Consider the following 10,630-nt stretch of genomic DNA (forward strand, 5'->3'; position numbering starts at 1 on the left):
TTTCACTGGAGAGTCTCACCCAAGTACGGGTGACGACCTCCCCATAGCTGTGCTAATGGATGCCCTCCTCACTTAACCTTCCACCCTCTGTACACTCTAGCACTTCCTGAGACCACTCAACCACACACACCATGTTAGCAGAATTACATACAGCTGTATGTATGTAAAATTGCATATATGCTCCTGCCCTTGCCTTCAGGGAGTCTAGCGACTCTCCCTATCCACGTCTTTGAGGAAACAGCAACAGAGATGGTTCTAAGGTTCACTTGGAGGTAGTTGCAGCTGCTCTGAAGATGGCAATGATCGGAGGATAGTGTTCTACAACACCCTGACTCAGACAAAAACAAGATGAAGCCACTGAGCAGTAAACAAGTAAACAACAGGCAAAGCCTGGGAGGTGACAGCCACTACCTTGACAGTCTCTACCGGACAACTTGAGTAAAAACAAAATTATATTAAGGCACTAAAGTTCGAGCTGTTCATAGCTGCGGCTTCTCCTTCTCTGTCTTTAAGGTTTCTATTCTTTATTTTTATTTCATGTGTACAAGTGTTTTGCCTGCTATGTATGTATAATCACGTGGATGCCTGGCATCCACAGAGGCTAGAGAGGGTAGAGGATCCCCTAGAGCTAGAGTTACAGACAGTTGTGAGCCACTTACGGAGGTGCTGGAAACTGAACCCAGATCCTCTCGAAGAATAGCCAGTGCTCTTAACTGCTGAGCCATCTCTCCAGCCCTCCCCTGTTTGTCTTAACCTCCGTACTGCATAAGAAAAGATTTATCAGAATTGTATTTATCAATCTTATTTTGCATCTGGAATAGAGGCACCGTGCCTTGCCTGCCTAGTGTGTGTTCCCCCTCCAGCTACTAAAGGGTTTGTGAAGTTTCCAATCTTTCTATTTAGCTGTTAGTCCCACTTCTGGTTTAAAATGTCAAAGAAGCAGAGTGTGCTGGCAAATTCTAGCACTTGAGAAGAAGAGGGAAGGCGAATGCTATTAAGTTTGATGCCAGCTTTATATGCATAGTGAGTTTTAGGTCAGGCAGTACTACAGAGTGAAGCCCTGTCCCAGAAAACCAAAATAAAGAAAGAAGGGTTGTGGAAAGAAAGAACTGCTTCTATCCTTAAAATGTAGGTAGAGCAATGATGAGTAAAATAGTGTTTGAGCAGATAAGATTATCACAAGATATTCACATCATCTGAGTTCCAAGAGGAAATGGAGCACATGACTTGGTCTTTGGAAGAGAAACAGGAAGTCAGCAGGCATTTTTGTGAACTGTTGACAGTCAAATGAAGCCTTGCATGTCCATTCTGAGCTTCCTGAATAGCTGGTACTGTAGGACCACACCACCATCTGCAGCCCCTAGGACTGACAGAAAGAGCCATTAGATGATATCTTAGGGTTGGTTACTATTGTGATGAAACACCATGACCAAAAGCAACTTGAGCAGGAAAGGGTTCGTTTGTATTTGACTTACACTTCCATATCACTGTTGATCATCAAAATCATTTAGCTCAGAAACTCAAAAACAGCAGGAACCTGGAGGCAGGAGCTGGGGCAGAAGCCATGGAGGGGTGCTATTTGTTGGCTTGCTCCCGATGGCTTTCTCGGCCTGCTTCCTTATAGAACCTAGGACCACCAGCCCAGGGTGAAGGCATATTGCTGTGATTAGTGTAATAAAAAGCTGAATGGCCAGTAGCTAGGCAGGAAGTATAGGTGGACTTCCAGGAAGAGAGAGGAAGTAGGAGGAGGAATGAGAGACACTAGGAGACCTGAAAGAAAGAGGATGGGCGGTATGTGACAGAACTTAGATGAATAGAAATGGGTTAATTTAAGTTATAAGAACTAGTTAGGAACAAACTTAAACTAGGACTGAACTTTCATAATTAATAATAAGTCTCCATGTCATTATTTGTGAGCTGGCGGCCCAGACTACATATGGTGCCCACCTACAGTAGGATGGGGACCCTTACCTCATCAATCACTAATAAAACAAACAACAACAACAAAAAAAACCTACTGCTGGCTATTATGGAGGCATTTTCTCAATTGAGGTTTCCACCTCTCAGATAACTCTAACTTGTATCAAGCCAACATAAAACTAGCCAGGTCAGACTGTATTATACTCATTAATTCCGGAGTTATGGTTTTGCTGCATAGACCAGGCTAGTCTCGAACTTTCAGCAATTCCCCTGTTTCTGGCTCCAGTGTGCTAGGACTCAGGTGTTCACCACAACACCCAGCTGCAGATGCAACAGATCCTGAAAGGAGGGGTACCTGTTTCCCAAGTGGGAAACAGGGGCACCGGGGGCATACTACCTTTAAAAAAAAAGAGTCATTACTATGAGAAAGTCTACTTTAATTCTTCATTCAACATATCTTCAAGTACGTACAGTATACTAGGACTTGTATCAGTATTATGAACATATCGTTGGTAATACTGCGGGCGTTTATGGAGTTTGGTGTAGGATTAGTGCGACTGCTCTAGCAGACTCCTTCCTCCTCTTGCATAGGGTTCTGGGGTAACATAACATCCCCTGAAAATAAGGAGTCATGGCTATTAAATGTTCAAGTTCTGTAATTAGCAGGGGAATATCTAACAGCTATTCTACCGAGCATAGAAAATGCTTACCATAGAACATTTTGGTGGAAACAAGTCATGTTTGAGAAAAATGATTCTGTTTAGAAGCAGAATCAGACTTGGCTGTCTGAAAGATTTGTGGAGTTTGGCAGCTCCCCGCATTCTTCCACCCAAATGAACTTATCAAGAGTTCAAACTCACCCGGTGAGAATGCCAGAAATCTCAGTTTTTTATTCATTCAGTGATGTGAAACTCGAAAAGTCTCAGACAGGAAGGTGGCTCCTCATTTGGAGGACTGAGAATCAGTGTGCTCAGTGCCTGGTCTGCCCCCCCCCCACACACACACACATAGAGGAGTGGCCCTTCATAAGCCGCCCTCTTTTAAACGGAAATGTCTTCTTTCCTCAGACGGTTGCAACAGTCTGCACCGTGCTAATAAGATCACACATTCACATTTTGACCTTGGAATACGGGAATTGCTCTTTGCCATCCCGGCCTCCAGCTGAGCATCCCTGTAATCTCTGGGGTGTTAAGCATTACTGCCTGTTTGGAGGAGAATGCAGGGACAGAAACCACTGCATAAGTGGGAATACAGGCCAACCAAGTACAAGGCCTCGATTCATCGCCCAGGCTGCCTCCTAGCTCTCTGTCTCCCCGCTCTGCCTCAAGAGAGGTGAGATTACAGGTGCTCACCACCTAAATTGGTCCTGCTGTTTGCTTTTGAAGAGAAACATAGGAGCCTCCCAGTGTTTACACTGCAAATAGGCAGGGATCGTTGCCAATGGCTCTCAAAGAAACCACTTCCTCCCTCTATTCGCAAAGAGCTATTTCTTGTCCTACACAATATAGAACAATACCCAGCCATCTGCTTAAGGCTTGCTAAAGAAGCTTCCTGTTTTCCTGTGTATGGTAGAAGTTTTGTTTTTCTTTGAGACAGGGTCTTTTTTTTAAAAAAAAAAAAAAAGATTTATTTATTATGTATACAGTGTTCTCTCTGTCTGTATGCCTGCTGGCCAGAAGAGGGAACCAGACCTCATTACAGATGGTTGCAAGCCACCATGTGGTTGCTGGGAAATGAACTCAGGACCTCTGGAAGAGCAGTCAGTGCTCTTAACCTCTGAGCCATCTCTCCAGCCCCAAGAGACAGGGTCTTATATAACCTAAACTGGCTTGGAATTAGCCATAGGTGACTTTGAACTTCTGATCTTCATGCCTCTTCCTTCAACAGGGCTGGGATTCCAAGTATGGGCTACCATGCCTAGTTTATGTACGGCTAGGGATAGAACCCAAAGCTGTATATAACTGTATGCTAAGTGGACAGTCGTCTACCAGCTAACCTACATTTCCAGTCTTCTGTGCTTTTCTTCCTGATGTCCCTTCCCGGAATTGATCAAAGACTGAATACATAAGCTGTGCTCTCCCACACTGGAATGCTCACTCAGCCTTATCTGTTTGCACACACACACCACACACACATGTAAACACTATAGCTGTTTATACACCAATGGATCTCCAACCCTAGCATGATGCTTGGCACATGACAGTCTTCCCTAAGCATCTGTTCAGTGAATGAAAAAGCACACCTTTAAATACACGATTATCTCTCTTTAACCACCAAAGGGCTAGTCTAGAATGCAATGACTTGAGGCTCAGTTTAGGCCCTCAATGGAGTGTTTGGAACATTGCTCAGTCGGGGCACTTGCCCTTAGTTTGCCCAGATCTTGTTCTCTAGAACCACAGAAATAAAGTGTGTTCAGTGATAGTTTACGACACTATTAAAGCCTATTGCATCTACACTCATACTCACACGTGAGCCGTGCTACAGTGCTGCGCCTTGGTGGCATGCGCATGCCTGTGTACAAAAGGGATTGTCTTAGCACCATTCTCTGCTGCACTGGCATGCAGGGTCACACATGAGCTGTGCGGAAGCACCATATTTGGTAGTGTGGGCATGTGTGACCGTACCCAAGATGCGCCACATGACCGTGCTACGGCAGCCTTAGCGCGCTTGATCACATGTGATCTCTGCCTTTCCTGCAGCATCGTACCATGGTAGCATTGCCACATGTGTTCACATGTGAGACACATGGCATCAAGCTGCTGCAGCAGAGACAACACTGCCACCTGGTGGCCAGGGTACGCCTATGATTCCTAGCTCTGGAATGTTGCAGGGCAGGCTTGCCTGTTTGTACGCCTGCTATGTCCCAAAGCTTCCATGCGGTGACACGGACACACCGATTTCCATGCCTGCTTTGTCCCGGCAATGCTGCAACTCGACACGCCGTGCCTGTTTGCATGCCTGCTGTGAGGCACAGGCGCATCTGCTCTGGTGCATGTTGTGTTGGGCATACCTGTTCACGTACCTACCGTGTTTCATTGCTGCCACGTGGTGGCGTGGACATGTTTTTTTTGTGTGCTTGCTGTATCCCGGAGTACCAGGTAGGTGCATGGACGGACACCCTTGTTTCTACGGCTGCCGTGTCTCAGCACTGCCACCTGGTGGCACGGGAATGCCGGTTTGCATGCCCTCTGTCTCCCAGCACCATCCCCTGGGGATATGGAGGTTTTTGTTTGTGCTCCGGCCACGTCCCAGCATGGGAATGCCTGTCTGCAAGCAGGTCATGTCCAGCCCTGCCATGTGGCAGTTGCAGTGTTCTACAGTGCCCTCGTAATGCTACATACTGTGCCACAATATGGGCACGCCTGTTCCCAAGTGATGCCACATGGCTGTGCAGGCAGTGTGGACGCATTTTATTCATGTGCCTACTGTGTCTCCATTGTGCCACTGGGCGGCACAAGCGTTCCTGATTGCATGCCTGCCTTCTTTGTTCAAGCAGCGTCCCATGGCGGAATGAGCACACCTATTGCACACCTCCACATGGCAGCATGGGCATGCATGTTAGCCTGTTGGTTATGTCCCAGCCCTTCCAGATGGCAGCCTGGCATGCCTGTTCACAGGCTCACCATGTCCCAGTGCCACCATATGGAGTCTAGCATACCTGTTTGCATACCTGACATGTCTCAGCACTATGGCAATGCAGGCGCTCCTGTTCTCGCCCCTAGTCCTACCTCCTGGTGTCACGAGCATGCCTGTTTGCGTGCCTGCCATGTCCCAGCATGCTCGTTCTGTGCACCTGCCACATCCCGCCACTGGGCACATGTTTGAACGTACTGTGTCCACCACTATGTAGCAGTGCAGATATGCCTGTCTGGGGCCTTGCTGTGTCCCAGTACCACTACCTGGAGCCTGTTTCGCATGCCTGCTAGGTCCGCTGCCCCCCACTTGGTAGCGCGGGCATGCCCGCCCCCTCCTGCTGTGTCCCAGTGCCATCGTGTGGTTTTTTGTAGGAAGGCCTGGCCGTGTCTGTCATGTCCTGGTACTGGCACACGGCTGCACGGGCATGCCTCTCTGAACACCTCCGTTCACATGCCTGCTGTATCCTAGCTCTGCCACCTGGTGCCTGTCTTGCGTGCCTATTATGCTCCGGAGCTGCCATGCGGCAGTGCAAAGCAACCATGTTCTCGCCTGCCGTGTCCCAACACCACGACCTGGCTTCCCCCACAGGCTACCTCTCATGTCACAGCGAAGCACATCTTGTACCCACTTCACGTCCCAGCATGGCTGACACACCTGCCAAGTTCCGTGCCGCCATGTGGAGGCCCAGGCACGCATCTTCATGCCTACCATCTCCTAGTGGCTCCTGGCATACCCGTTCAGGTATATGCCGTGCCCCAGCACCACCGTCTGACGGCACGGGCAGATCTGTTCAAGTGCCTGCCGTGTTCCATCTCTGCCAGGTGGCTGTTTGTTCTTGCTGTTTCCCAGCACCCATCCTGGCAGTCTGGGGCCGTGTGCCTGGGTGCGGGACGTGTCCTGGTGCCGGCATGTTGTGGTGCAGGCTCACCATGTTCCAACACCACCAGTTTGTCCACCTGCGGTGCCCTGCAATGTTTCATGCAGTGTGGGCATTCCTGCTTGCATACCTATTGTGTCCCAGTAACCTGGTAGCAGAGGCGTGCCCGTTTACACAGGCGATGTGTTATGTGGCAGTGTGTCACACCTGCTATGTCCTAGTGCCACCGTGCTGTTGTGCCTTCCTGTCTGAGTGCCCGCTGTTTTCCAGCACTGCCACGTGGTAACATGGGCATGATGTTTTATGGGCCTGCTATGTCCTGGCACTGACCCCTGGTGGCACAGGCATGCCAATTCGCATGCTAATGTGTCTTAATGATACCATATGGTGGCATGGGAGTGCCTGTTGGTGCACGTATTCACATACTGGAACGTGCCCACACCACCATGGGGGTGATGATGGCCCACCTGTTTGCATGCCTGCCATGTCCCAATGCCACCACAAGGTGGCATAGGCACGCCTGTTTGCACTTCTGTCATGTCCCGTGTCACCATGTAGTATCGTGGACACACACATTTGTAAAACCTGCTGTATTGGTGTCACCATATGATGGTGTAGTCACGTCGGTTTGCAACCATGCCATGGCCCAGCCTTGCAACGTGAAGCCTGCACATGCCTGCCTGCACCCCTGCCGTATCCCAGCACGGCTACGTTCTGCCTGAATTCACCTGTTCACACGCCTGCTGTGTTCCAGTGCCACCTCACGGCAGCCTGTTCTACACCCCAGTGCCACCACACGGCAATGGGCCCCGACTTATTCACATGCCTGCATTGTTCCAGAGCTCAGGCACACGCGCCTGCACTTGTGTCGTGTCTAGTGACGCCATACGGCAACATGAGCTCGCCTGTTTGCACCCATCCCGTGTCACAGTGGTGGCACTGGCCTGTCTGTTCTCACGTCCCAGGGCTGTCGTGTAGTGGGATGGCACATATGTTTGTGCACCTTGTGAGCCCTCGCACTGAAATAGGGTGGCTTGACAAGGCATGTACACGCACTTGGTGTGTACCAGTGCCAAAGCATAGTGGTCTAGGCCTGGCTGCATGTATACTACGTCCAGGACCACAGTAGGGGATGCATTCTCCACCTGCTTATGCCTGTGATGTCCCAGCACCGTCATGGGGCAGTGAGGGCACACCTATCACAGCCAGATGGTGACATGGGCACACACATTCATACCTGCTATGTCCTTGTGTCACGTGACCATGCAGGCACACCTATTTGCATGTTGCTGTATCCCCTGCCATACGTTGGCATGGCATACCTGTTCGTGGGCATGTTGTATCCCAGTGTCACCACACTGTGGCACAGAACACTTGCTCTGCCCCAGCGCTGCCACTTGCGGGTGCAGGCCCACCTGTTCATACACAGGCCCTGTCTAAGTATTGCCACGTGGTGTCCCGGGCGTGCATGCTCACCTGCCCGCGGTAGCACAGTGCCACCCACTCTGTGCTGGCATGCACATGCCTGTTTGAAGGCTCCAGCTTGCACGTCTACTGTGTCCCAGCACCTCCATGTGGCGGTTCAGAAGCACTTGTTTGCACACCTGCCACGCCCAGTACTGCCGTTTGGAACGGTAGGCATGCCTGCTCATCCTCTTGCTCTCTCCAAATGCCACCACATGGCAGCACAGGCATGCTTGCTGTTGTGCCTGCCAGGTGAACACCTGTTTGCACGCCTGCCATGTTCTAGTACCCCATGCGGTGGCACGGACTGACATGTGCATATCTATGCTGTGTCCCCACACTGCCACGTGGCAGCACATGCATGTTTTGTTTGCGTGTCCAGGGCCACCACATGGAGGCACGCCCGTATACACACCTGATGTTCACGCACTTCACTATGCGGCACATGTGTCTAGGCTTGCCTGTCCACATGTGTGCTCTGTTGGTATCCACCGTAGGACGTTCTGTGAACGCCTTTTTTGCATGCTTGTCGCGTCCCAGAGCTGCTATGTGGTGGCTCAGGAATATCTGTGTGCATACATGTCAGGCCCCAGCGCAGCCCACACCACGTGATATAGTGTGGGCTCCAACCTGCTGTGTCCCAGCACCTCAACTTAGTGGTGTGGTCATACCTGTTCATGCGCTTGCCGTGTTCCCGTGCTCACACAGGGTGGCAGACAGGCCTATTCATATGCCAGCGCCAGCACATGGTAGCACAGGCGTGCCTTTTGTACGCCTGCCCTAGCCAAGTGGTACCACAAAGCAGCATGAGCAGGCCTGTCTGCACATCTGCCATGTCTCAGTGCCACCACATTATTGTGCACCTCTGGTGCCCTCGTGATGCTACATGGCAGGCACAAACATACCTCTTCACATCCATCCGTGTTTGGAAGCATGGACATGTCTCTTTGCACCCGTGCATATCCCAGTCCTGCCATATACCACCTGGATACACCTGTGTACAGACCTGCCATGTCCCAGACCTGCGGCATAGTGGCCTGCACACACCTATTCACTTGCCCGTCCCCCGTCGTGTATCAGGACTACCACATATTGTCCGGGACTTTCCTATTTACTTGCATGAGGTGTCTGAGTCTTGCTATGTAGCAACCTGGGACTCACTGCCCACGTGCCTTCCATGTTCCAACACCCCCTCGTGGCAGTCTGGGCACGACTATGCATTTAGACTGTCGTGCCTCAGCGTGGTCATGCAGCAGCCTGGGCTAACCTGTTCACACACATGCCATTCCCAAGTGCAGCCACATGGTGGTGTGGATTAACCACTCTGCCATTTTCCAACACCACCACACGATGACACAGCTCACCTGTTTGCGTACCTGCTGCTTCAAAGCGTCACCACACGGCAGGACTAGTATATCCATTCGCCTACCTGCTGTGTTCCTGGGCTGCCCTACGATAGCCTAGATACAACTGTTCACACATGTGCCACATTCCACCGGTGCTGTGTCCCATGGCCGCCACATGGTGGTGCTAGCTCGCCTATTAACACACCCAGTGCCAGCCCCTAGGGGTGGGCGTGTCTATTCACCTCTGTGCTGTATCCAGGTGCCACGACGTCACGCCTACTGGCACCTCTGCTGTATCTCTGTACTATGTGTGGCCTGCGTACCCCTGTTTACAAACTTACCAGGTCCCCGTGCTGCCTCACGGCTTGCCTGGACACACCTGCCATGTCCTAGCACCTCCCCACAGTGACCTGGGCTCGCCTCTTTGCTCCTGTGCGATGTCCCAGTATTGCCGCGCAGCAGCCTGGGCATGCGTGCTCACACATGTACCATACTTCAACACCAACACATGAGGTGCAGGCACAGCTGTGTTGTGCGTGGTATAAGTATGCATGATCTCACACCAGCTGTGTTCAGGCTCATCTCATACCAGCTGTATACAAGCTCTGGCATTTAATGGCACGGACTCATGTGTTTGTAGGTAACACAAGTGGGGGCGCATGCTTGCTTGCTTATAAAATATTGTATTTCCACCCCACTAAGTGACAACCTAGGTGTGCCTGTTCATATGCACACTGCGTCAGTGTCCACCATGCGGCAGCCTGTGAACACCTGTTTGCACGCCTGTCGTGTCCCAGTGCGGCTACATGGTGGCATAGGCATCCCCCTTTGCCCGCCTACCGTGTCCCAGAACTGCCATATGGCAGTCTGGGCGTGCCTCTTTGCACACGTGCCATGGTCCCCGTCACAACAAGTGGCGGCACAGGCGTACCTGTTCCCACTGGGTCAGGGTTCCAGTGTTGCCGCAGGGTGATGGGAGCCTGCCTGTTCACACCGTGCTTTTCGCCTGACAACACGGGTTCACGTCTTCACACCAGTGCCACGCCACGCCCAGCACTGCCACAGAGCAACGTGGGCCTCTCTGTTCACAGGCTGCCATACCCCAGGGTCGATGCTTGGCAGTTCAAGGACACCTTTCCACGCCTGTGAGGTGCCCCATCACTACCACGTGGTGGTGCCGGCATCCTTGAATGCCTGGCTGCTATGTTCCAGGGACACCACGTGGCAGCCTGAGAACACCTGTTTGCATAGCTGCCACATCCTAGTCCTGATGTGTGGTGGCCTGGTCAAGCACGTTTGCACACTTGTTTTGCCCACAGCCACAGCATGACAGGCTGTGCTTTTTTTTTTTTTTTTTTTTTTTTTTTTTTTTTTTTTTTTTACCTTT

The 10,630-nt window shown here is 51.1% G+C and overlaps 1 long non-coding RNA gene across 1 annotated transcript in view; it reads right to left on the reverse strand.

Annotated features, from left to right (window-relative positions):
* Window positions 1-1,159: 1,159 nt before the first annotated feature.
* Window positions 1,160-10,630, reverse strand: part of LOC126502292 (uncharacterized) — an 18,333-nt gene continuing 8,862 nt past the window's right edge. Inside the window, exon 3 of the long non-coding RNA XR_007591889.1 lies at window positions 1,160-1,366. This is a non-coding gene — a long non-coding RNA (uncharacterized lncRNA). The remainder of the gene's footprint in view (window positions 1,367-10,630) is intronic.

This window comes from Alexandromys fortis, unplaced genomic scaffold (genome assembly GCF_014885135.2).
Source record: "Alexandromys fortis isolate MF-2015 unplaced genomic scaffold, M_Fortis_MF-2015_v1.1 scaffold_9, whole genome shotgun sequence".
Taxonomy (NCBI): domain Eukaryota; kingdom Metazoa; phylum Chordata; class Mammalia; order Rodentia; family Cricetidae; genus Alexandromys; species Alexandromys fortis.